The 27,600-nt window shown below is 43.6% G+C and overlaps 1 pseudogene; it reads right to left on the bottom strand.

Moving 5' to 3' along the window:
• Window positions 1-1,260: 1,260 nt before the first annotated feature.
• On the bottom strand, window positions 1,261-27,130 carry LOC123076275 (uncharacterized; annotated as a pseudogene).
• Between the last annotated feature and the right edge of the window lie 470 nt (window positions 27,131-27,600).

Genomic DNA, 27,600 nt, shown 5'->3' with positions numbered 1-27,600 from the left:
AGCCATGCCCAGCAGCTACTTCGGGCTCGTGAAGCGGCTGTTCGATGCCTGCCCTTGGCTTGATGCCATAAAGCGGTCGGTCTGCATCGAAGGTGCGCAGATGGCCTTCGCCCGTGTCAAAGTACAGTGGGCGAAGATGAACGCCGTCAAGCTTGCGACCGGGGGACCGCCTGTGGGAAAAGAGCGCCGCAAGCCCAAGCTATATTTTGATGATGTCCTGGAAGGATCCCGCATTGTAGCAAGTCTGTGCGCGAAGGACATTATCTTTGAATAAATGTATTCAGGTTTATCCAGTCATGTATTATGAAACAAAGCCTATATGTAATATATTGCTTGTTGTTGTTGAAATTTTTTCCTCCTGTGCGGCCGTTTATTAAATCTGAGACTTGGCCAGTCGTCGGCTTCAGCCCCCACATAGGTAGTACGGGGGTCTTCGGGTTGGAACCTAAACACACTTGACCCAAGAGTTTGGTCCTTGAAGGAGGTGTTTAGCGCAGCGAACCAGGCAATCGGACTATGTGGCTTTAACACCCTCACTTAGCCATAGGAGTTTGACAATAGGAGTGTAGGCCTAGCCCCTAGTTAGTATTTGTTTATCCAGACAAGGGTGCTATGGACACCTGATCGGGTAAAGGCCGATCCATCACATAATGCGGAAAAAATCGCAAGAGATTTATGTTTAGCCTCCGAATAGCTGACCAGCTCTCGCCGCATCATGAAGGTTAGTTTTCGGCTTTCTCTACTGAGGTGTTTATCCGGATGAATCAGAAACACAATCGCAGTAGTTCTCCCTTTACTACCCTAGCCGATAAGACGGAACATAAGGTAGCAAGCACAGGAGCCGGGCAACCCAACTATTGACCAAAGACATGATTCAGAGCCGATGCATATAATGCTATATTCGGGGCGCCAAACTATACTGTAAAAAGTGTTCAGGCTTGTTGCAAACTAATGGAGCGTAATTGAGCCCCTGGCGATTTAAGTCAAACCAAGGTGAACGAGTGGAATCGACAATAAGAGTGAATTATAATGAAGGAGTAAGCCAGTGCCACGTATGTTGGGCCGAAGACTATTTCCATTACAGTCTGATTGATACGTCAAAGCGTATTTGTACAAATAATGCGATAAGCAACAAGGCTATTTAACATGCCGAGGCCAAGGGGAAGCTGTGCGCGGGTCTTGAAAACAGGCAAAGTGATCATCAAAAAGATCATCTAGGTATGCCGCCATGCGTCTATGCTGCTTGCCGCCTTGGTATGTTCATCCTTCGAAAGGATCAATGATCAGGTTGTCGCGAGGGACCTGTGGGAAAGAAACCTGAAAAGGATAGAAAGAAAAGGGAAAGCATGAGTGCCCGGATGAGGTCGAGCCGTATTGTGGACCGTGATCAAGTAATGCCTCCGTCTTTGCACATGGTATTTCTAATGCGTAGTTATGTACGCGCGGGACGTACGCTGCAATTTGGTCGGGACTGAGACGGAGGCTGAATTGCTAGTCGAACTCCTGATGAGCTGAACTGTCATGCTGCGGAGTAGTCCGGACTCGTTTAATAGTGTCTGGGGGCTTGGCCGCCGAATTGATGTTCTGCTTGATAAGGACGCCCTGTACTTCCGCTGCCAGGGCCGCGGTGTGCTCCTTGGTACGAAGGGAGCGTTCCATGTTTTCGTTGATTGTTATGGCACCACGTGGTCCGGGCATCTTAAGTTTGAGATAGGCATAGTGCGGCACCGCATTGAAGCAAGCAAATGCGGTTCGTACGAGCAGTGCGTGATAACCACTGCGGAAGGGGACGATGTCGAAGATCAGGTCTCTGCTTCGGAAGTTGTCCGGCGATCCGAAGACGACTTCCAATGTGATTGAGCCCGTGCAATGGGCCTCTACACCTGGTATTACTCCCTTAAAGGTAGTTCTTGTGGGACTGATCCTTGACGGATTGATGCCCATCTTGCAGACTCTATCCTGATAGAGCAGGTTAAGTGCTGCCACCGTCCATGAGGACTCGCGTGAGGTGGAATCTATCAATGATTGGGTCGAGTACCAGTGCGGCTGAGCTGCCATGACGGATACTGGTCGGATGGTCCCTACGATCGAAAGTGATCGGGCAGGATGACCATGGATTAAATTTTGGGGCAATTGGCTCGATCGCATAGACGTCCGTAAGTGTGCGTTTGCGCTCCCTTTTGGGGATATGAGTAACGTATATCATGTTCACCGTTTTGACTTGGGGAGGAAATTTCTTCTGTCCCCCTGTGTTCGGTGGACGGGGCTCCTCGCCGTCGTCCTCACTTGGCGGCCCCTTCTCCTTATTCTCGGTATTTAACTTACCGACTTGTTTAAAGACCCAACAACTTCTGTTGGTATGATTGGCGGGTTTATCGGGGGTGCCGTGGATCTGACATGGTCGATCGAGGATTCGGTCCAAGCTGGATGAGCCCGGATTACTTCTTTTAAATGGCGATCTGGTTCTTTTTAGTTAGGAACCTAGTCCAGAATTTTCTGGCTGGCTCGCCGGGCTATTGAACGATGTGACTCAAATCATCGGCATCCGGAGGTTGGACGTATGTACCCCGGAAGTTGTCGCGGAAGGCGTCTTACAAGTCCTCCCAGCTGCCAATGGAGTTTTCTGGTAGGCTGTTTAACCAGTGCCGAGCTGGTCCCTTGAGCTTCAGTGGGAGGTATTTGATGGCATGAAGATCATCACTACGGGCCATATGAATATGGCGGAGGAAGTCCTCGATCCATACTGCGGGATCTGTTGTTCCATCATAAGATTCTATATTCACAGGTTTAAACCCTTTAGGGAATTCATGTTCCATTACTTCGTCAGTGAAGCAGAGGGGGTGTGCGGCGCCTCTATATCGGGCCACGTCGCGACGCAGTTCAAATGGAGTCCGTCTGCGGTTTTCGGCCCGGACGTGGTGATGCTTGTCGCGCCCGGCTAGGTAGTTGTCCTCGCGCGTCGGGGCACGCCCCCGCGATCCGTAGATCGATCTGGTCTGACCTGATCGATTCTCCAAGTCCTATCGTAGGTCGTACGTATATCCTTGAGCTGTTGTGTCTGCTTTTACTGCGAGGTAGTATGGGCTGGTGTTCGGCTTGATTTGTCGTTTTGTCACGGCCACGTGGTGGCCGATCGGCCGCGTTATGTGCTGATGATACGGGCTCCAGCGCCTCGTCGTTGAATTGAGGTAGCAGCTTACACTTTGGGTAACTCTTGGTTGGGCGCCTGAGGCCGTATTCCTCGGCTGCCAGGGCATTAGTCCACCTGTCATTGAGCAGATCTTGGTCAGCTTGAAGCTGCTGCTGTTTCTTTTTTAGGCTCCTTGAAGTGGCTATTAGCCGGCGCTTAAAGCGCTCCTGCTCAAGGGGTTCCTCATGCACAATAAAGTCTTCGTCGCCTAGGCTCGCCTCCTCCTCGGAGAGTTGAAGATAGTTACTATCCTCCGAGTCTTTGTTTTCCACCTGTTCATCAGGGCCAATTTTCCCGTCTTCCCAATCGTCCTGTTCGGAGGTTGGCTTGATGGGGTCTTCTTGGTCTTCGGCGTCATCCGGAGTATTGTTATCTCCGGTGCCGGTATTGCTGTCTCTTCCATGGCGTGATTTAGAGCGGCGCTGCTGACGTTGGCGCTTTGGTTGTTTCTCAGGAGGTTTATCCTCAACAGGATCTTTCTCGTTGTCGATGTTACCCTCTTTGGGTGTATCCAGCATGTACACGTAATATGAAGAGGTGGCCGTCCAGCATCCGGTAAACGGCGGGTCTTCGGCCTGCTCTTCTCCGGCATCGTCGTTCATACCGTCGATGTCTTCAGAGCCGTAATCGAGCATGTCTGTTAAGTCTTCGACAATGGCTATGAAGTGGGTGGTGGGTGGGACGTAAAGTTCCCCGCACTCAGCCCTAGTCCTGGCTGGGTGTAGTTCGGATGTTGCCCCTCTGTAATAACGAGGGACCGCATTAAGTCTAGAGCCTCTCTTAAAGGCGAGGTTTGGCCAGGGGAGAAGAGTCCGTGGAGTACAGCGGGAAGAAAACTCCTCGGCCGAACTCACACGATGTTGACTCCGAGGGTTCGGAGCTAGTGTTCGGAGAAGAGTCCGGCTTCATGATGATCGCCGGTGGCGCTGCTTCCTCCGGCTCTCCCGTACTAGGCTCAATAGCCGCAGAGAGTCCGGCGGGCCCCAAAATCCCGTCTTCGGACCCGGTGATGAGCTCCGGCTCTAAGGCCAGAGCAGAGGTTGGGGTCGCGAACCCTTGGAAGATCAAGTCTCCTCGGATATCGGCGACATAATCCAGATTTCCAAAACTAATCTGGTGACTTGGGGCGTAGTTGTCGATCTTCTCTAGATGGCCACGCGAGTTGGCCCGCAGTACGAAGCCGCCGAACACAAAGATCTGGCCGGGGAGAAAGATCTCCCTCAGGGCAGCATTGTTGTAGATGATAGACGGAGCCATCGAACCTTTTGGCGACGACACAGCAGAACTCTCAATGAAAGCACCAATGTCGGTGTCAAAACCGGCGGATCTCGGGTAGGGGGTCCCGAACTGTGCGTCTGAGGATTGAAGGTAACAGGAGACGGGGACATGATGTTTACCCAGGTTCGGGCCCTCTCTATGGAGGTAATACCCTACTTCCTGCTTGATTATCTTGGATGAATATGGGGTTACAAGACTTGATCTACCACGAGATTGTAATGGCTAAACCCTAGATGTCTAGCCTGTATGGTTATGATTCTGATTGCCTCTACGGACTACACCCTCCGGTTTATATAGACAACGGAGGGACCTAGGGTTATACAGAGTCGGTTTATAGAGGAAGGAATCTTCATATCCGAACACCAAGCTTGCCTTCCATGCCAAGGAGAGTCCCATATGGACACGGGAAGAAGTCTTCTGTCTTATATCTTCATGGCCCATTAGTCCGGTCCATGTCACATAGCTCGGACGCCCGAGGACCCCTTAGTCCAGGACTGCCTCAATAGGTGCCTTGGAAGTTGTCTCCAAAGGCATCCTCCAAATCTTCCCAGCTAGCAATAGAGTTTTCTGGGAGGCTATTTAACCAATGCCGTGCTGGTCCCTTGAGCTTCAGGGGGAGGTACTTGATGGCGTGGTGAACATCACCGCGAGCCATGTGGATATGGAGAAGAAAATCTTCGATCCATACTGCGGTATCTGTCGTTCCATCGTATGATTCAATGTTTACGGGTTTGAACCCTTCTGGGAACTGGTGCCCCATTACCTCATCGGTGAAGCATAAGAGGTGTGCGGCGCCTCTGTATCGGGCGACATCACGAAGGAGTTCTGATGACGTCTGTATGCGGTTTTCGGCCCGGATGAGGTTGTGCTTATTGCGCCAGGCCTGATGGCCGTCCTCTCTCATTGTGGCGCGCCCGCTTGATCCATAGATTGATCTGGTCTGACCGGCTCTATTGTCCAGGTCCTGCCATAGGTCGTAGGTATATCCTGGAGCCCATGTCTCTCTGCCTCTAAGGCGAGGTGGTGCGGGCTGGTGTTCGGCCTGGGTAGCCGCTCTGTCCCGTTCGCACGGTGGCCGGTCTGGTTCATCAGCGCGGTCGTGTCTTGATGGTATTGGCTCAAGGGCCTTGTCGTCGAATTGTGGTAGTAACTGACCCTTCGGATAACTTCTTGGTGGGCGTTGAAGACCATACTCTTCGGCAACTAGGACCTGTGTCCATCTGTCGTTGAGTGTATCCTGTTCGGCTTGGAGCTGTTGTTGCTTCTTTTTTAGGCTTCTCGCCGTGGCAATTAGCTGGCGCTTAAAGGGATCCTGCTCAAGTGGCTCCTCTAGCACGATGAAATCTTCGTCACCGAGGCTTACGTCATCCTCGGAGGGTGGTAAATAGTTGTTGTCCTCCGAGTCCTCGTTTCCGATCGGATCGTCAGGGTTAACTTGCCCATCCTCCCAATCATCATGTTCGGATGTTGGTTCGATGGGGGCTTCGAGGTCTTTGGCATTATCCGTAGTGTTATTGTCCCCGGTGCCGGTATTACTGTCTTTTTTGTGACACGATTTTGAACGGCGCCGCTGACGTCGACGCTTTGATGGTGCCTCGACAGGATCGTCTTCGACCGGATCCTTCTTGCCGTCGTCGTCATCTTCTTTGGGTGTGTCCACCATATACACGTCATATGAGAAGGTGGCCGTCCAACGTCCGGTAAACGGCGGGTCTTGGCCTTGTTCATCTCCAGCATCGACATTCATACCATCGATGTCTTCGGAGGCGTAGTCCAGCATGTCGGTTAAGTCCTCGACAGTGGCTATGAAGTGGGTGGTGGGTGGGACGTAAAATTCCCCGCTCTCAGCCCCTAGTCCGGGTTGGGCGTAGTTCGGCAGTGATTCCTCTGTAATGGCGAGGGATTGATGACCCACAAGTATAGGGGATCTATCGTAGTCCTTTCGGTAAGTAAGAGTGTCGAACCCAACGAGGAGCAGAAGGAAATGACAAGTGGTTTTCAATAAGGTATTCTCTGCAAGCACTGAAATTACCGGTAACAGATAGTTGTGTGATAAGGTAATTTGTAACGAGTAACAAGTAACAAATGTAAACAAGGTGCAGCAAGGTGGCCCAATCCTTTTTGTAGCAAAGGACAAGCCTGGAAAAACTCTTATATAAAGGAAAGCGCTCCCGAGGACACATGGGAATTATTGTCAAGCTAGTTTTCATCATGCTCATATGATTCACGTTCGTTACTTTGATAATTTGATATGTGGGTGGACCGGTGCTTGGGTACTGCCCTTCCTTGGACAAGCATCCACTTATGATTAACTCCTCTCGCAAGCATCCGCAACTACGAAAGAAGTATTAAGGTAAACCTAACCATAGCATGAAACATATGGATCCAAATCAGCCCCTTACGAAGCGACGCATAAAGTAGGGTTTAAGCTTCTGTCACTCTAGCAACCCATCATCTACTTATTACTTCCCAATGCCTTCCCCTAGGCGCAAGCAATGGTGAAGTGTCATGTAGTCGAAGTTCACATAACACCACTAGAGGAAAGACAACATACATCTCATCAAAATATCGAACGAATACCAAATTCACATGACTACTTATAGCAAGACTTCTCACATGTCCTCAGGAACAAACGTAACTACTAACAAATCATATTAATGTTCATAATCAGAGGGGTATTAATATGCATAAAGGATCTGAACATATGATCTTCCACCGAATAAACCAACTAGCATCAACTACAAGGAGTAATCAACACTACTAGCAACCCACAGGTACCAATCTGAGGTTTTGAGACAAATATTGGATACAAGAGATGAACTAGGGTTTGAGAGGAGATGGTGCTGGTGAAGATGTTGATGGAGATTGAACCCCTCCCGATGAGAGGATCGATGGTGACGATTTACCCCTCCCGGAGGGAAGTTTCTCCGGCAGAACAGCTCCGCCGGAGCCCTAGATTGGTTCCGCCAGGTTCCGCCTCGAGATGGCGGCGCTTCGTCCCGAAAGCTTCCTTCTAATTTTTTCCAGGGCGAAAGACTTCATATAGCAAAATATGGACACCGGAGGCCTGCCAGGGGGCCCACGAGGTAGGGGGCGCGCCCCCATCCTCGTGGATAGGGCGTGGCCCCCCTCTGGTGCTTTCTTCGCCCAATATTTTTAATATATTCCAAGGCTGACTTCCGTGGAGTTTCAGGACTTTTGGAGTTGTACAGAATAGGTCTCTAATATTTGCTCCTTTTCCAGCCCAGAATTCCAGCTGCCGGCATTCTCCCTCTTCGTGTAAACCTTGTAAAATAAGAGAGAATAAGCATAAGTATTGTGACATAATGTGTAATAATAGCCCATAATGCAATAAATATCTATATAAAAGCATGATGGAAAATGGACGTATCAACTCCCCCAAACATAGACCTCGCTTGTCCTCAAGAGGAAGCCGGTAACGAAAAATATGTCCACATGTTTAAAGATAGAGTTGTCGATAAAACAAAATACGGACATGAGGGCATCTTGATGATTCTTATAACAGCAACATATATATATATATATGTATGTATGTATGTATGTATATTGGCATACAATTTCTTATGCTAAAGTAACAATCTATTCACAATGTCAAGTATGAATCAGAAACTTCATTGAAAACTAACAAACTATAATCTCAGTCATTGAAGCAATTGCAATTTATCATAACATCAGAAAGAGTCAATATAAGAGCTTTTCAGCAAGTCCACATACTCAACTATTATTTAGTCTTTCACAATTGCTAAGACTCACGCAATACTTGTGGGTATGGAGTTTTAATCGGACACAGAGAAAGATAGGGGCTTATAGTGTTTCCTCCCAACCTTTTACCTCAAGGGTAATGTCAACAATAATAGTTTATGATAACTTACATACAATTGGATATATATATCAGGATCTTTCCAACACAATGTGCTTGCCAAAGGATAAAGTGTAAAAAGGAAAGGTGAAGATCACTGCGACTCTTGCATAAGACATAAAGCAAAAATAAAAGATAGGCCCTTCGCAGAGGGAAGTAGAGGTTGTCATGTGCTTTTATGGTTGGATGCACGAAATCTTAATGCAAAAGAACGTCACTTTATATTGCCACTTGTGATAGGGACCTTTATTATGCAGTCCGTCGCTTTTATTTCTTCCATATCACAAGATCGTATAAAGCTTATTTTCTCCACACTAATAGATCATACATATTTAGAGAGCAATTTTTATTGCATGCAACAATGACAACTTACTTGAAGGATCTTACTCAATCCATAGGTAGATATGATGGACTCTCATGGCAAAACTGGGTTTAAGGATATTCGAAAGCACAAGTGGTATCTCTACTTGGTGCAAAGAATATGGCTAGCATGAGGGGGAAAGGCAAGCTCAACATGTCGGATGATCCATGACAATATACTTTATTTCGGATATAAGAAAACATAACACATTACGTTTTCTTCCTTGTCCAACATCAACTTTTTATCATGTCATATTTTAAGGAGCGCTCACAATCATAAAAGATGTCCAAGATAGTATATTTATATGTGAAAACCTCTCTTTCTTTATTACTTCCTATTAATTGCAACGATGACCAAAACTATGTTTGTCAACTCTCAACAACTTTTATTCATCATACTCTTTTATATGTGAAGTCATTACTCTCCATAAGATCAATATGATCTCTTTATTTCTTTTTATTCTTTCCTTTATTCCCTCAAGATCATAGCAAGATAGCAAAGCCCTCGACTCAAAACTAATCTTTATTATATATAGCTCACGGACTCGATTAGATAGAAGGATCATAGCAAGATAGCAAAGCCCTCAACTCAAAACTAATCTTTATTATATATAGCTCACGCCCTCGACTCAAAACTCAAAACTAGATCATACTAAAACTTTATTCTACTAGATCAAGATATTACCAAAAGGATCGAACTAAGAAAAACGGTAAAGATAGAAGTGTGATGGTGATACGATACCGGGGCACCTCCCCCAAGCTTGGCAGTTGCCAAGGGGAGTGCCCATACCCATGTGTTTATGTCTCTTTCTTCGGAGCTGGTGATGTGATATTCTTGGCGATGATGCCCCTCAGGATACGATTCTCTTCCTCGAGCTTATTGACTTGCTTCTTGAGGTCCATTATTTCCTTACGGAGGTTTCCCGTGACGGCTAAAGCTCCTTTCACCCATGGATGCTGCATAGCTGCGGGAGAACAAGTAACACTCTTTTTCATATTTTCATAAGAAAGAAGTCTAACATTGGAAGGGATGACCGAGTTTGGAATAGCTGAGCTCTGTAGTTCCCCCATCGTGAATCCGGCTCGGAAACGAGAAGTAACTTCTTGATCCTCTTCCATGGCATCTATCCTTTTAAAGTCGGCCTCCATCTCTTCCTCCGTTGATGGACCAAAGTGGTCAGCATCACTGTTTGCTCCTGGTCCCGATGTCGGGTGAGACAACCGACTCTCCCCGACTGACTCTTGAGAAGACATCTTGCTCTAATATGCGGTAGAAACAACTCAAAATGAAAAACTGAGGATATTTGCGTGGTACGATGGTCAAAACCTTCGGGAGATTATATAATGAATTTTTACCGACCAAAAGAAGTATCTGATGGGCGCAACAATGGTTGTATTATTTTTCCAGTGCAAAACACAACAGGTTTACTTGGTGCTGCTCCACATACTGAACAGAAGACACAGTCGGCCGTATATTTTGATGCAAATATATCAGGGACTTCAAGATATAATCTTCAGCATGTGTTGTAAGTTGGTTCTTTTTTGCTTTGAGGTTCCACCGATTGAACCGAAGAAGAACCTGGTGACACCCAACTTCCGTACTCCTCCAGGATGAACAAGGCTTTTCTCGTTTGGTGATCCAGACGGTTAATAGAAGTCCAAACCGTGCAAAAGTCCTTCCCTTTTATTTTAAAATATAATAAGGCTTATGTGATCAACGTGGCCGGATTTATTAATTAGTTTCTTTAATTAAAAGAGTACTACTTAGGATAGAGGTTCACGGACAAGTTTTTTACTAGCATCTAGTTTTGTTAGTTTGGGTCAGGTCGGTTAGAGTGTTGGACGCCATTATGGCTGGTGGGTCACCTATATAAACGGCAGCGTTGATCTTGTATCATGTAGTTTTTTTAGATTGGTTTTTATCAGACGTGAAGAAAATACAAAAAAGCTACCATGTTTGGGTGGCACAAAATCCTTTGATTTCCTGCGTCGCCGCGAGAGCACGACGGGAGTTGCTAGCGAGATTGATTCTCATCTATCTTGTGCTGACTTTGGTTTCTTGCATCTCGTTTGATCCATAGTATTTGTTCGTCTTCATCTTCATCATCTGTTTTCTTGTGTTTTCGTTTGCCAAGTACCTTGAAAGATCGGACCGACGAACGACTCGCCATCTAGTCGAGTCTACATCAGTATCGTGCAAGAAAACGGAGTCCGGAGGGCACACAAGGTGCCCACGAGGCAGGGGGCGCGCCCAGGGGGTAGGGTGCGCCCTCCACCCTGGTGGATGCCTCGTGTCCTTTTCGGACTACTGTTTATTTTCGTATTTTCTTAAATATTCCAAAACAGAGAAAAATTGCCATTAGAGCTGTTTTGGAGTCGGTTTACTTACCGCACCACATACCTATTCCTTTTCGGAGTCTGAAACATTCTAGAAAATGTCCCTTATATATTCCTCCGGGGTTATGGTCTCAATAACATTAGTTTCAACATTTATGGGATTACCTGAGATATAATGTTTGATTCTTTGATCGCTCACCACCTTCGGATTTGTGCCTTCAAAGTTGTTGATTTTTATGGCACCGGAAGAATAGACCTCCTCGATAAAGTAAGGACCTTCCCATTTAGATAGGAGTTTTCCTGCAAAAAAATCTTAAATGGGAGTTCTATAGAAAAACATAATCACCTACATTAAACTCACGCTTTTGTATCCTTTTGTCATGCCATCTTTTAACTTTTTCTTTAAACAGTTTGGCATCTCATAGGCTTGGGTTCTCCACTCATCAAGTGAGCTAATGTCAAATAGTCTCTTCTCACCGGCAAGTTTGAAAGCATAATTGAGCTCTTTAATGGCCCAATATGCCTTATGTTCTAGTTCAAGAGGTAAGTGACATGCTTTTCCATAAACCATTTTATACCGAGACATACCCATAGGATTTTTATATGCTGTTCTATAGGCCCATAATGCATCATCAAGTTTCTTGGACCAATTCTTTCTAGATCTATTAACAGTATTTTGCAAAATTAATTTAATCTCTCTATTACTTAGTTCTACTTGATCACTAGACTGTGGGTGGTATGGAGATGCAATTATATGATTAACGTTATACTTAGCAAGCATTTTACAAAAAGCACCATGAATAAAATGTGAACCACCATCAGTCATTAAGTATCTACGGACTCCAAACCTCAGAAAAATAACTTCTTTAAGCATCTTAATAGAGGTGTTATGATCAATACTACTAGTTGGAATAGCTTCTACCCACTTAGTAACATAATCAACAGCAACTAAAATATGTGTATACCCATTAGATGAAGGAAACGGTCCCATATAATCAAAGCCCCAAACATCAAATGGTTCGATAACAAGTGAATAGTTCATAGGCATTTCTTGACGTCTACTAATATTACCAATTGTTTGACATTCATCGCAAGACAAGACAAACTAACAGGCATCTTTGAAAAGAGTAGGCCAATAAAAACCGGATTGCAATACCTTATGTGCAGTTCTATCTCCAGCATGGTGTCCTCCATAAGCCTCGGAGTGAAACTTGCGTAGGATCTGTTTCTGTTCATGCTCAGGTACACAACGTCTAATAACACCATCTACTCCTTCTTTATAAAGGTGTGGGTTATCCCGGAAGTAATGTCTTAAATCACAGAAAAACTTTTTCTTTCGCTGGTATGTGAAACTAGGTGGTATAAATTTAGCAACAATGTAATTAGCATAATCAGCATACCATGGAGAAGTACGAGAAGCACTTATGACAGCTAATTGTTCATCAGGAAAGCTATCATCAATAGGTAGTGGATCATCAAGAACATTCTCTAACCTAGATAAGTTGTCTGCAACGGGGTTCTCAGCTCCCTTTCTATCTATAATATGCAAATCAAATTCTTGTAGTAGGAGGACCCATCTAATAAGTCTAGGGTTAGCATCTTTCTTTTCCATAAGATATTTAATAGCAGCATGATCAGTGTGAGCAGTTACTTTAGAATCAACAATATAAGGTCTGAACTTATCACAAGCAAATACAACAACTAAAAATTCTTTTTCAGTAGTAGCATAGTTTCTCTGGGCACTGTCTAGAGTTTTACTAGCATATTGAATAACATTTAATTTCTTATCAACTCTTTGTCCTAGAACAGCACCTACAGCATAATCACTAGCATCACACATAATTTCAAAGGGTAAATTCCAATCAGGAGGCTGAACAATAGGTGCAGAAATGAAGGATTTCTTAAGTATTTCAAATGCTTCTACACAATCATCATCACAGTCAAAAGGAACATATTTTTGTAAGAGATTAGTCAGAGGCCTAGAAATTTTTGAGAAGTCTTTAATGAACCTCCTATAAAAACCGGCATGACCAAGGAAACTTCTTATACCTTTAATGTCCTTAGGACACGACATCTTTTCAATAGCATCAACTTTGGCTTTATCAACTTCAATACCTCTTTCAGAAATTTTATGCCCCAAGACAATACCTTCATTAACCATAAAGTGGCACTTTTCCCAATTCAAGACAAGATTAGTTTCTTCACATCTCTGCAAAACTCGATCAAAATTGCTTAAGCAATCATCAAAAGAAGTTCCATATATGGAGAAATCATCCATGAAAACCTCAACAATCTTTTCACAAAAGTCAGAGAATATAGCAGTCATACATCTTTGAAAGGTAGCAGGTGCATTGCATAAACCAAAAGGCATACGTCTATAAGCAAAGGTACTGAAAGGGCAAGTAAAAGTGGTCTTTTCTTGATCCTCTTTTGACACAGGTATTTGAGAGAAACCAGAATAACCGTCTAGAAAGCAGAAATGTGTATGTTTGGATAATCTTTCTAGCATTTGATCAATAAAAGGTAAAGGGTAATGATCCTTTTTAGTAGCTTTATTTAGTTTGCGGAAATCAATTACCATTCTATAACATGTAACAATTCTTTGTTGAATGAATTCATCTTTATCATTAGGAACAACAGTAATACCTCCCTTCTTAGGGACACAATGGACATGACTTACCCACTGACTATCAGAAATGGGATAAATTATACCTGCCTCCAGAAGCTTTAGTATTTCATTTCTTACCACTTCTTTCATCTTAGGATTTAACCGTCGTTGGTGATCAACAACCGGTTTAGCGTCTTTATCCAATTTTATTTTGTGCTGGCATCGAGTGGGACTAATGCCCTTAGATCATCCAGAGTATATCCAATAGCAGCACGGTGCTTCTTTAGAGTTTATAATAATTTATCTTCTTCTTGCTCTGAAAGGTTAGCACTAATAATAACTGGATATATCTTCTTGTCGTCAAGATAAGCATATTTAAGAGTATCAGGTAATGGTTTAAGCTCAAACACGGGATCACCCTTGGGTGGAGGAGGATCCCCTAGAATTTCAACAGGCAAGTTGTGTTTCAAGGTCCCTGTTTAAATAATACTTCATCTATTTCCCTTCTTTATTCATAAACATATCATTTTCATGGTCTAGCAAATATTGTTCTAAAGGATCATTAGGAGGCACGGCAATAGAAGCAAGACCAATAATTTCATCTTTACTAGGCAATTCTTTATCATGGGGTTGTCTATGAAATTTAGCCAAATTAAAATCATGAGACATATCCCCTAAACCAACAAAAACAATATCCTTTTTGTAGTCTATCTTAGCATTAACAGTATTCAAGAAGGGTCTACCAAATATAATGGGACAAAAGTTATCTTTTGGGGAAGCAAGAGCAAGAAAATTAGTAGGATATTTAATTTTCCCACACAAGACTTCAACATCTCTAACAATCCCGACCGGTGAGATAGTATCTCTATTGGCAAGCTTAATAGTGACATCAATATCTTCTATCTTAGCAGGTGCAATATCATGCATAATTTCTTTATATGGTATAAGGTATTGCACTGACACTAGCACCCATATCACATAAGCCATGATAACAGTGATCTCCTATTTTAACCGAAACAACAGGCATGCCAACAACAGGTCTATGTTTATCTTTAGTATCAGGTTTAGCAATTCTAGCAGCTTCATCACAGAAGTAAATAACGCGCCCATCAATATTATCAACCAAGAGATCTTTAACCATAGCAATACTAGGTTCAACTTTAATTTGCTCAGAGGGTTTAGGTGTTCTAATATTACTTTTGTTGACCACAGTTGAAGCTTTAGCATGATCCTTTATTCTAACAGGGAAAGGTGGTTTCTCAGTATAAGCGGTAGGAACAATAGGATCAACATTATAAGTGATAGTCTTTTCTTCAACTTTAATAGGTTCAACTACTTTTACTTCAATGGGAGGATGATATTTAAACCACTTCTCCTTAGGGAGATCAACATGAGTGGCAAAGGATTCACAGAAAGAAGCTACTATCTCAGAGCCAAGTCCATATTTAGTGCTAAATTCATGAAAAACATCGGTATCCATAAAAGATTTAACACAATCAAACTTAGGTGTTATACCTGACTCCTTACCTTCGTTGAGTTCCCAGTTTTCAGAGTTGCGTTTAATTCTGTCCTATAAATCCCATCTGAATTCAATAGTCTTCATCATAAAAGAACCAGTACAAGAAGTATCGAGCATGGAGCAATTATTGAGAGAAAGCCGAGCATAAATTTTTTGAATAATAATTTATCTTGAGAGCTCATGATTGGGGCATGAATTTAACATTGACTTATGAAAGTGCGTTATATCAACTAGAGGGGGGTGAATAGGCGATTTTTATGAATTCTTCACTGAGGAATTTCAGAGTGAGGAAATTCCTAAGCAAAGAACTACTTGCAGCGGAATAAGTACTCAGATGCAAACATAACATAACATAAGCACGGTCATCATGATGAAATGAAAACAAGCACAGAGTACAGAAAGCGTAAACAGAGGATACACAGGATGAAGACAAACATACTGAAGAAATTGAACTGAGGAAATTGAGAAAGTCTTCAGTCAAAGTCTTCAAACAGATATGAACAAGCACACAACACAGTAATGAGGAAATGAAAGAGTTGAGGAAATAGAACCAGTAGGCTTGGTGAAGACAGTGATTTGATAGACCAATTCCAACTGCTGTGACAGTTGTACGTCTGGTTGGAGCGGCTAGGTATATAAACCTGAGGACACACAGTCCTCACCGTATTCTCCTTGAGCTAAGTTCACACAAACCTCGCCCAATCACTCGTGGTAAGTCTTCAGGTGACTTCCAAACCTTCACAAACTCGGTCACTCTGCGATCCACAATTTCCTCTAGGATGCTCTAGACCATGACGCCTAACTGTCTGGAAGATGCACAGTCTTCAAAGGTAACAAGCGTCGGATCCACGCAGGATCAATCTCTTCAGTGATGCTCAATCACTTTGGGTTGTAGGTGTTTGGGTTTTGGTTTTCCTCACTTGATGATTTTCGCTCGAAGTCCTCGGAGGATGGGATGCTCTCAAATGACAAGTGTCAGTTTCTCTCGGAGCAGCCAACCAGCTAGTGGTTGTAGGGGGCGGCTATTTATAGCCTAGGGAGTAGCCCGACATGATAAGACATAAGTGCCCTTCAATGATATGACCGTTAGGTGGGTAGATATTTTGGGATAGCTGGCGCGTAGCACAACAACAGACGGAAATTTGAGGCTCAAATTCCTCAGGGCTATCATGTTCCTCACTTGTAGGCAATCCACACTGGCGAATTCCTAACTTCTCAGTCAGAACAAATTCCTCAGAGACCAAAAGAACTTCATCTCTGTCACTGAAGAAATTGACTGAGTTGCATGAGATTTCCAATGGCTTCACTCGAAAGGATTGGTAGGTGTAGGATTTTGAGTTGAGCATCACTTGGAAATTTTTCCTTAGTATTTCCTCGACCCGCTTTAACATTACGATGTTTCCTATGACTCAAGAAAGAGAAAATGAAACTACAAAAACAAAAGTCTTGACGCTTCATGTTCCTCGTATGAATACCAAGTCTTCATGGTCACACCAATTTCTTCACTTAAAGTCTTCAGAAATCCAAAGTCTTCAATCGAAGACATTCATTTTTAGGGGTCGACTTTCTCTGTAAATATCAAACTCCTCATAGACTTATAGACCTGTGTACACTCACAAACGCATCAGTCCCTTAACCTATAAGTCTTCAATACACCAAAATCACTAAGGGGCACTAGATGCACTTACAATCTCCCCCTTTTTGGTGATTGATGACAATATAGGTTAAGTTTTCAACGGGGATAAAACATATGAAGTGTAAATACAGATGTTGAGGAATCTGATTGCAAGATATAGAGGAACTGCCCCTGAAGATGTGCATAGTGAGGAATTTGCTTTTGAAGCAATGCACACTTGAAGAGTAGAATCATGGAGATCTCCCCCTATATCTTGTAATTCATACACGCATTTAACATATGATATGAAGAATTTGGAATGCAGGATGAAATATGGTGACTGATGTGATTCAGCATGCGTGCATTAACATATATGAGGAAATAGCATGAAGAAGAACATAGCAAAAGTATCAGACCACCATCGGGTTTAAGTTGACAACTCGATCCAACAAATTCTTCAAAAGAGCGAGAGTTGTAACTTTTCAAAAAAACACCCATGAATAGACCCGCTTGAAGACTAACTCAAATTTCTCCCCCTTTCTCATCGAATGACCAAAAGGGTGGAAAAATGAGGACTAACGCCCCTGAAGAAAATCATGTCGATGGAGGAGCGCCAGCGTTGTTGGGGTCGGTTGTTGTAGTAGGGCCTACCGCAGTGTCGTCCAAATCTTCATGCCCGTCCGTGTCGCGCGATGAATAATATGAGCTAGCCACCAAGGAGGGGACTTTGACTTTCTTGAATTTCTTCGCTGGAGGCTGAGACCAGTCAAAGTCCTGCTTGAGACCCATTTTCTTCAGATCTTCTTCACCATACAGATGAGATAGAATAGCCCAGGTGCGACCGAAGACTTCATGGAGGTAGTAGTGGTTCTTCACTGCATTGTGTGTAGCAGTCATGTTGTGAAGAATTGAACCAAACTGACGCTTAACCCATTTGTGGTTGCGATCGACCTTCTGGTGAAGACTGAGGAGAAGTTCACGATCAGTCATCACCCTTGGAGCTGTCCCTTGAGGATTTTTCTTTAAGCATTGGAGGTAGAGTCATCATTGGTGGAGTAGGATGTAGCTTTGCGAAACTGACCATCCAATGGACGAATGCCTTCATCAATAACAGCAGTGGCCTTGCCCTTTTCATCAGCTGAGGAAAATGTCCGTTTGAGGACTTCAATGGGGGGCAAGTAGCTGAGATGATTTTGAAAGTCAGCCTTGTAGTTGAGTGAAGACCTTGTTCTGAGGAATCTCATAATCCAGGGAGCATAAGGCTTCAACTCAAATGGAGATAATGCAACATTTGCCAGAGTCCTCATGAAGAAATCATGGTAGTTGACAGGAATGCCATGCATGATATTGAATAGCAGATTCTTCATGATGCCAACGACTTCTTCATCATTCGAGTCGTGGCCTTTGATTGGACTCAATGTCTTCGATAGAATGTGATAGACAATCCGAGGCACATACAATAAGTCCTTCACGAGGAATTTTGTCCTTGGGGCTTGATCGGGCTTCAGTGGCTTCATCAACACTTGCATGTAGTGATCTGTAAGCTCAGGTTCATGATATATACAACAAGCACCTTCAAGGGGAGGACTGACAGGCAGGGCATGAAGCAATTTAGAGGCCGGTGCTTTGAAGTGAGTATTTTCAATCATCCAGTCCAATACCCAAGAGTTCACATCTTCAGCATTTCCTGTGATGTGCAGCGTTGCATAGAATTGAAGAATGAGTTCTTCATTCCAATCACATATATCAGTGCAAAAGTTGAGCAGTCCAGCATCATGAAGAACACTGAGGACTGGGGCAAAGGAAGGCAGTGATTCCATGTCCACGTGAGGAATATGCTCATGGTCAAAGACTTTGTCCTTGTTGAAAAGCAGTGAAGAATAGAAGTTGGCTTGGCTGGCGGTCCAGAGACGATTCCTTCTAAGACGAGCAGAGTCATATGGGTTGTAATCCGTGAAGAATACATGCTCATGAAAGAAGTCACCAGCCTTGAATTTTTGCTTCTTTGAGAAAGGATCCTTTGGCTTGGGCTGGGGAGTGTCTGTCAATTGCATCAGAACCTCAGGAATCGCAATCTCAGGATCCACAGGCTGAGGAATTTCAGTTCCTTCGTCAGTGGCAGCCTGGGTCTTTAATTCTTCAGCAGCAATTTCATCAGCACTAGTGGCTGGAATTTCTTCATGAATAGACGGAGTGGTGCGAGGTTCTTCAGAGCCCATTTGAACTTCAGTATGCATTGGGGACTGAGGAATTTGTTGAAGTGGCATGAACAAAGGAGAGTTGGGGTGCTGACTATCCCAAAAGTGGTGTGGTGCTTCCAATGTCCACGTCCACATCTTCTTCATTTAATTCTTCAACGCCTGCCTCTTCAGCTGTGAACTGAGGCACTGGCGATGAGATAACTGGGGTTGAAGGGATAGCATCCACTTCAATTTCTTCATCCAACTTCTCTGAAGAAGCAGCAGAAGGAATATCTTCATCAGATCCGCTTGGGATCGCATAGTCTTCACCAAAGGGAATGAGTTCCTTTGATGGCATGCATGAGACTGGAACAACATCAATAGGATTCTCAAATGAGCTTGTCAATTTCTTCATCTTCTTCAGAACTGAAGATTCTGATGAAGTTGATGCTTTCCTTTTCTTCACTGTTGCATGCTCCGCAGCCTTGGTCTTCTTAGCTTCTGATGCAGAAGGAAGAATTGGACTTGATGTAGGTGCAGGAGGAGCAGATGAAATTGGTTTAGTTTCTTCAGGCACAACTGATGCAGTTGCCCTGGCATGGTCAGTTTCTTCAGGCACAGCGGTTGAAGCTTCAACTGGCTTGGCTTTTTCTTCAGGCGCAACACTAGTGGTTGCCCTGGCAGATTCATCGGCGCCTGGAATGCAGTCATCAGCCCTGGTACTAGCAGTTTCATCAGCAGCCTGATTTTCATCAGTGGTACTGGCATGCTCTTCTGTAGGCTGAGCAGATGCATCAGCCTGGGGAATTTCTTGTTGCGATGGTGCTGCAACATTGGTAGTGAATTTCTCAGTTATCTTTACAAATCTGACCTTGGCTCCGAGCCAGTCAGCATAGTAGTGATCAAATTCATCACTTAGATTCTTGATCTGTGATTGCAGAGCTACAAGTTCTTCAGGTGAAAGCTTCAAGATGTTTTGCTTCAGAAAGCGCTCTTTCTTGTACTGCGCTTTCTTCACCTTCATCCCCTATTCATATTTCCATTTCTCTTCATAAATGAAGGTAGTCAACACATGACTTTGACCAGGAGTGAGGTTCATCTCAGGCAGAGGTGTGTTGGGGTCCTTGTGCCATAAGTCGATGAAGTCGAGGATTAACTTTGGATCCAATATCAATGGCACATTATGACCTTTGGCTCTAGCGGCCCTGTGCTGCCTGTCTCTGATGATTTCAGCGAGTTCTTCATCATCAGCTTCGTCATCATCAGACGGTACTTGGAAGGCTACCTGCTTCTTGTGAGGACTTGGTCGAGAACCTTGTCCAGCAGTGGCCTTAGTCTTCAGCAGAGTGGGGCCTGTTGAGGAATTTGGAGGAGCTGAAGAACTTGTAGAGGCTCCTGAGGTAATAGAGATGCCTGTTGTCCTTTGGCACGAGGCGAGATGCGCAGGTGCTGAGGATTTGGAAGGAGGAGCTGAGGACTTTGGTGGAGCTGGTGCAGCTTGAGGAATTTGCCGTGAGGGATTTGCTGAGCTGGGCCGAGAGGGCATTGAAGTTGAAGCACTAGGCTTGTGAGCAGGCTTCTTGGGCATAGCCTTCTTAGGCTTGCTAGCAGAGGCCTCAGCAGTGGCAGTAGCAGAATCTTCATTAAATTTCTTCACTGCCTCTTTTTCCACTTTGGCCAGCTTGGCTTGACACTTAGCCCATTCCTTGGGAAATTCCTCACCTCTTCTGATGCTAGAGGGATCAGCAACTTGGCCAGGTGCCAATGGAGGTCTTGGACATGGAGGGTGTACAGCGAATTTCTTCATGTACTTTGGAGTCACATATCTGTACTCCCTCCACTCTCTGGCCCATCTCCTTTCAATCTTCTGAATGCGCACTTTGCGCTCATTCTTTGTTTCCTCAGGGGGTGTGCAGTACCCTGCATATATCATCGGGAATTTCAAACGCAATGTTGACTTCAGGTTTCTCCCCTCCCTTCAGAGGTTTCTTGCCATCAGCCATATTCTTCAGCTGAGGATTTTGAACTATTGAGTTCTCTGACGAGGTATGTAACTTTTCTTTGAGGAACGCTGCAAATGAGTTAAGTTGATGAGAACCTAGTGATTCAGCAGTGGACATGTGTACCTGTGAACAGAGTATGGGTGCGAAGAATTTGGGGAGGTCATATGCGTTCTCAGAAGTTTTTGCAAAAAGAACAAGTTTGAGGAATTTGACTAGATGAGTCTTGAGGAATTTCACTAAGCGTTCTTTGACTTAGGTTCCAGAGTTGTATAGATTGAAAATCCACACAACTAAGGAATCTTGAAGAAAAAAGTTGCGTAGGGAAACAGATCAAGAACAGATGTTGTGTGAGGTGTTTAGTGTATCAAGATTTGAAGAATAAACACCTTTTTGAAGATTTTGTAAAAGACAACAGAATCAACAAGGGCAGTAAAAGTAACTTTTAATTACCCTTGACGAAGAACACGACGAACTGTTAAGTATAGATTTAGAAGCTCGTTAGTTCGGATCTTCCATGCCCTAACTTGGCATAGGAATATAGCTACGGCAGCGGCGGAGTGAAGAAATCCGCGGCCGGCGCGAGTATGACGGCGACGAGGTCGAGGCAGCAAAGCTCTTCCTCACCGACGACGATGGAAGTAGCGGCGGCGCTAGGGTTTGAGAGCTCGAGCGAGGGAGTGAGGTCGAGCGGAGTAAAGACGAAGTGAGGAGGGGAGGGGTATTTATAGCCGAGGTGAAAAACCGCTCGTCCGAGGAAATTGGACGAACGTGCCCCTGACCCTTCTCATTCGCATGACATGTGTCACCCACGTACTGAGAGGTGGCGATCGTTCGAGATCGTGGGTGAATAGATAAATCCATCGTGGAATGTGGAACGGTTTGAGCGGCAAAAGCCGAAAATTCAGATATGATTACTTTAGTGTTTCATTGGCAACTGCTTCAGCTGACAAGGACACAGTGAAGATTTTGAACAAGTTTCAACTAGAACGCATATGAAGAATTTGTGAACAGACTAGGTTGAGGTTAGCATAGAGGGGGAAGGGTCCGATCACATTCACTTAACAGAAAAGGCAACATGGAGAATTAGCAATAAGTGAATGCTGTAGAGGACATAAACTCATATATAATATATAGCCAATGAAGAACAACAACGGAAAGAGCGAAGACTTGAAAAGTTGAAGAAATTGAACAACTGAGGAATTTCAAAAATGAAGAAAAACTCAAATTGAAGATTTTCAACTTTTGGTGGTGGCGTAACCCACCATATAAGAATGATGATTTCAGACACCGCGTACAATTGTCGTAGGGCTCTGAGAATCAAATTCTTTGTTAATTTCTTCACACTTAGAGTGTTAGTCTTCATTGATTGAAGACAAACGTTTCTTCGTGTGTTGCACATCTAAGTCATCAACTTTGCATAAGCGTTAGATTCTAGGATATTTAGCTCACACCACAACTTGCTAAATCTCTTGTCATCCAAGGGCTTTGTGAAGATATTGGCTAGATGTTCTTCAGTATTCACATGCTCAATAGAGATGTCGCCCTTCAACACATGATCACGAAGAAAATGATGACAAATCTGAATGTGCTTTGTCTTCGAGTGCTGAATTGGGTTATGAGCAATCTTGATAACACTCTCATTGTCATAGTAGAGAGGCACATTATTCATGTTGACGCCGTAGTCCTTGAGGGTTTGCTTCATCCATAGCAATTGAGCACAGCAAGAACCAGCAGCAATGTACTCAACTTCAGCAGTAGACAGTGATACGCAGTTCTGTTTCTTCAAGGACCAACAGACCAAGGATCGTCCGAGGAAATGGCATGTGCCTGATGTTGACTTGCGGTCCACACGATCACCAGCATAGTCAGAATCTGAATATCCAATGAGATCAAAAGCCGAGCCCTTGGGATACCACAATCCAAGTGTTGGTGTGTGAGCTAGATATCAAAGAATATGCTTCACAACGTTATGGTGTGATTTCTTCGGTGTAGCTTGAAATCGGGCACACATGCAAACACTAAGCATAATATCTGGCCTAGATGCACATAAATACAATAAAGAACAAATCATGGAGCGGTATACCTTTTGATCAAAGTCAATACCATTTTCATCAGTGCATAGATGGCCATTTGTGGGCATAGGGATTTTGACGCCTTTGCAGTCTTGCATGCCGAATTTCCTCAGTACATCCTTGAGGTATTTCTCCTGAGATATGAATATGCCATTGCGCTGTTGAAGAATTTGAAGACCTAAGAAGAATTTCAATTCTCCCATCATAGACATTCGATATTCTTCACTCATCATATAGGCAAATTCATCACTGTAACGTTGGTCAGTACAGCCAAAGATGATATCATCGACATATATTTGGCACACAAACAATTCACCATCATAAGATTTAGTGAAAAGAGTTGGGTCAAGTGAACCGGGTTTGAAGCCTTTCTTCATGAGGAATTCCTTCAAGGTGTCATACCACGCCCGAGGAGCCTGCTTGAGTCCATAGAGGGCCTTATTGAGTCTGTAGACTTGATCAGGATGCTTTGGATCTTCAAAACCTGGTGGTTGAGCAACATATACTTCTTCCTCAAGCTTACCATTGAGGAATGCACTTTTCACTTCCATTTGGTATAAGATGATGTCATGATGGTTAGCATAAGGAAGTAATATGCGAATAGCCTCAAGTCTAGCAACAGGTGCAAAAGTTTCATCGAAATCAATTCCTTCAACCTGTGTGTCAGCATTTTCTTCAGCACCATTTTCCTCAGGTGCATCAGCATGATGTTCTTCACGTTCTGGAATGACTTCTTCAGCAGATTCTTTGGTAGGAATGACATCCTCAGTGGCCTTGAACTTGATGGTTTCCTCAGGTGACTGTTCATTTAGCACAAGAGGTAGGTGCTCTCTTTGCGAGCCATTAGTTTCGTCGAACCACACATCTACGGTTTCAACAACTTTGTGGTGAACATTGTTGAAGACTCTGTAGGTGTGCGAGTCCTTTCCGTAACCAAGCATAAAACCTTCATGTGCTTTCGGTGCAAATTTAGAATTATGATGACGATCTCTAATCCAACATTTAGCACCGAAGACTTTGAAATAACTCACATTGGGTTTCTTGTCAGTGAGGAGTTCATAGGCAGTCTTTTTGAAGAATTTGTGAAGATATACCCTGTTGATGATGTGACACGCAGTATCAATTGCCTCAATCCAGAAGTGACGAGGTGTCTTGTATTCATCAAGCATAGTGCGAGCCATCTCAACAAGAGTCCTATTCTTGCGCTCCACGATGACGTTCTTCTGAGGAGTATAAGGAGCAGATAACTCATGAGTAATACCAAGTTCATCAAGATAGTCATCAAGACTAGTATTCTTGAACTCAGTTCCATTGTCACTCCTGATGTGCTTAATATTCACACCAAAGTTGGTTGAAGCCCTTGAGGAAAATCGTTTGAAGACTTCCTGCACTTCACGTTTGTAAGTGACAATATGCACCCATGTGTAACGAGGGTAATCATCAACAATAACAAAGCCATATAGAGATGCTTCATTAGTGAATGCAGAGTAATGGTTAGGACCAAAGAGATCCATGTGAAGCAATTCAAATGGTCGAGTGGTAGTCATGATAGTCTTCGCTAGATGCTTGGCCTTGGTCATCTTTCCAGCTTCACAGGCTCCACACAAGTGATCCTTGAGGAATTTGACATTCTCAATGCCAATGACGTGCTTCTTCTTCGCGAGAGTGTGCAAGTTCCTCATGCCAGTATGACCTAGTCATCGATGCCATAGCCAGCCTTCTAAAGCTTTTGCAAGTAGACATATAGCTGGTTGTGGTCCTATAGAGAAATCAACAATATACAGATCTCCTCTCCTAAAGCCTTCGAAGACTTTGGAATTGTTAGCTTCCATAATCACAACACAACGATACTTGCCAAAGATAACAACCATATCAAGATCATAAAGCATTGAGACTGACATGAGGTTGAATCCTAAGGACTCGACAAGCATGACTTTGTCCATGTGTCGATCCTTTGAGATCGCAACCTTACCTAGACCCAATACCTTGCTTTTTTCCTTTGTCAGCGTAGGATATGCTTCAGATGCGATGGAGATAAGGAAGCATCCATCAATAGATTCTTGTCACCAGTCATGTGATTCGTACATCCACTATCGAGGACCCACTCAGTGGCTTTGGGTAGATCATCCTGCAGATGAATTAGTGCAACTTATGAACTCATATACTTCATCAGTGAAGAATATGACATCAATTTCATCAGATCAATTTCATCAAATCAATAGAACAGATAAAGCAGTATGAGGACGTGAGAAATGAGGATTCATTTCTTCATAATTAGCCTACGTCCTTTCAGGCATATTCAGGTCTCCAGCAAACTCTTCAGACGTTTAAGTTCGTCTGGAGACCTGACCCTGCATAAGAGATTAGTTCTTTTTCTTCACCACCCACATCTGAAGGGGTGGCAAAGAGTTCATCATTCTGCGAGCTCCATAAGAGAATGGTGGCATAGAAGCCAGTCCACTTCGTTTCACATAGGAGGAGTTAGGATAAGCATATGAATAAGCAGAGAAATTCTTCGAGGACTTATGAAAAAAGTGGTTAGAAGAATAATGAACATATTCATAGCCCTTAGATCTTCCCTGCAAAACAGAAGTGTCAGCACGATGATGATCATATGAGGATTTTGATCCTTTTGAGGAATTTGATCCTTGTGAGAAAGTCGGTCCATATGAGGACTTGGATCCATATGAAGAATTTGGTCCATATGAAGAATTTGATCTGGGGTTCCTATTCTTCACAGGTGGTGTCATGATGACATTCACCTGAAGATTTTCAAGGCACCTTTTGGGAACCCAGATTTTCTTCATAGAAGAACCGTTCCTGCAGTTAGTGCCAACATATCTAGCAAATACTTCACCATTCTGATTTTTGAATAGCTTATAGTTTGAGTCAAATGACTCATCAGTAGAATGAGGAGATTCACATGTAAAGCCAGATAAAGTAGATGGATCTACTGGAGGTCCCTTTGCAGCAACCCATGAGGTTTTGGGGTACTGCTCAGGCTTCCAGTATGTTCCATCAGCGTTGAGTTTCCTCTCAAAGGCAATACCCTCTTTCCTAGGGTTCCTGTTGAGGATCTGCTTTTTAAGCACATCACAAAGAGCCTGATGCCCTTTGAGGCTTTTGTACATGCCTGTCATATACAATTCCTTCAGCCCTGCATTGTCAGTGATACTAGCAATATCCCCAGATGAGGAATTAGTGATAGCAGAGACAGGTGAAGAATTTGTAGCAGTAGAAGCATTTGAACATTCAGGTGAAGAATTACAGATTCACGTTCAATGCACTTCAAACATGGAGGAATGAATACTTCCTGAGCAGCGCTGATTTGTTGAGCAAGTAATGAATCACGCTCCTTCTGAAGATCTTCATAACTCACCCTTAGCTTTTCAAGATCTTGCTTTCTTTGAAGAGATTCATAAGAAAGCTTCTCATGATCAGATAAGAGAGTATTATGATGACTTTGAAGATTATCAAACTTAGTCTGAAGTCTGTGAAGACTTTCAGCCAAAGCTTTCAACTGATCCATTTCTTCACCCAACATATCATCGCTCTTGTCCAGCATGTATTGAACTTTTTCCAAAGCTCTTTGTTTTTTAGTGGCAAGGGAAGCAAGTTTGGTGTGGTCCAAATTCATCACCAGATTCATCATCACTGGACTCGGATAGGTAGCATTCAGTTACCTTAGCACCTTTTGCCATAAGGCATGGTGTAGAAGATGATGATTCTGGTTCGAATGTCATAGCTTTGAGTGATTCCTTGAAATCCTCAAACCAAGGATCATGACGAGTTCAATGACCTTCATAGACCTCCGAGAGTCGGTCCCAGATAAGCTTCGCATGACTGAGATGCATGATATTCCTGAACTGATTTTGAGACAGACAGGAGCAAATGACGTCCTTCGCCGTGAGGTTGAGAAGAGTGTACTTGCGAATGTCATCAGCTTCCGCCATCTTGCACAGATCGGTAAGACCAATCTCAGTGACGGTCCACAACTCGCTATTCATCGCCAAGAGGCGCTTCTTCATCATGGCTTTCCACTTGGGATAATCGTGACCGTCAAAGATGGGGCATGACACGGTCTTCATTCCTGCGGTCGACATAACTAAAACTCCAGGCGGTTAAACCAAAATCACATAGAACAAGGGAGTACCTTGCTCTGATACCAATTGAAAGTGCGTTATATCGACTAGAGGGGGTGAATAGGTGATTTTTATGAATTCTTCACTGAGTAATTTCAGGGTGAGGAAATTCCTAAGCAAAGAACTACTTGCAGCGGAATAAGTACTCAGATGCAAACATAACAGAACATAAGCACGGTCATCATGATGAAATTAAAACAAGCACAGAGTACAGAAAGCGTAAACACAGGATACACAGGATGAAGACAAACATACTGAAGAAATTGAACTGAGGAAATTGAGAAAGTCTTCAGTCAAAGTCTTCAAACAGATATGAACAAGCACACAACACAGTAATGAGGAAATGAAAGAGTTGAGGAAATAGAACCAGTAGGCTTGGTGAAGACAGTGATTTGATAGACCAATTCCAACTGCTG

Source organism: Triticum aestivum, chromosome 3D (genome assembly GCF_018294505.1).
Source record: "Triticum aestivum cultivar Chinese Spring chromosome 3D, IWGSC CS RefSeq v2.1, whole genome shotgun sequence".
Classification (NCBI taxonomy): domain Eukaryota; kingdom Viridiplantae; phylum Streptophyta; class Magnoliopsida; order Poales; family Poaceae; genus Triticum; species Triticum aestivum.
This window is presented reverse-complemented; position numbering and strand designations above follow the sequence as displayed.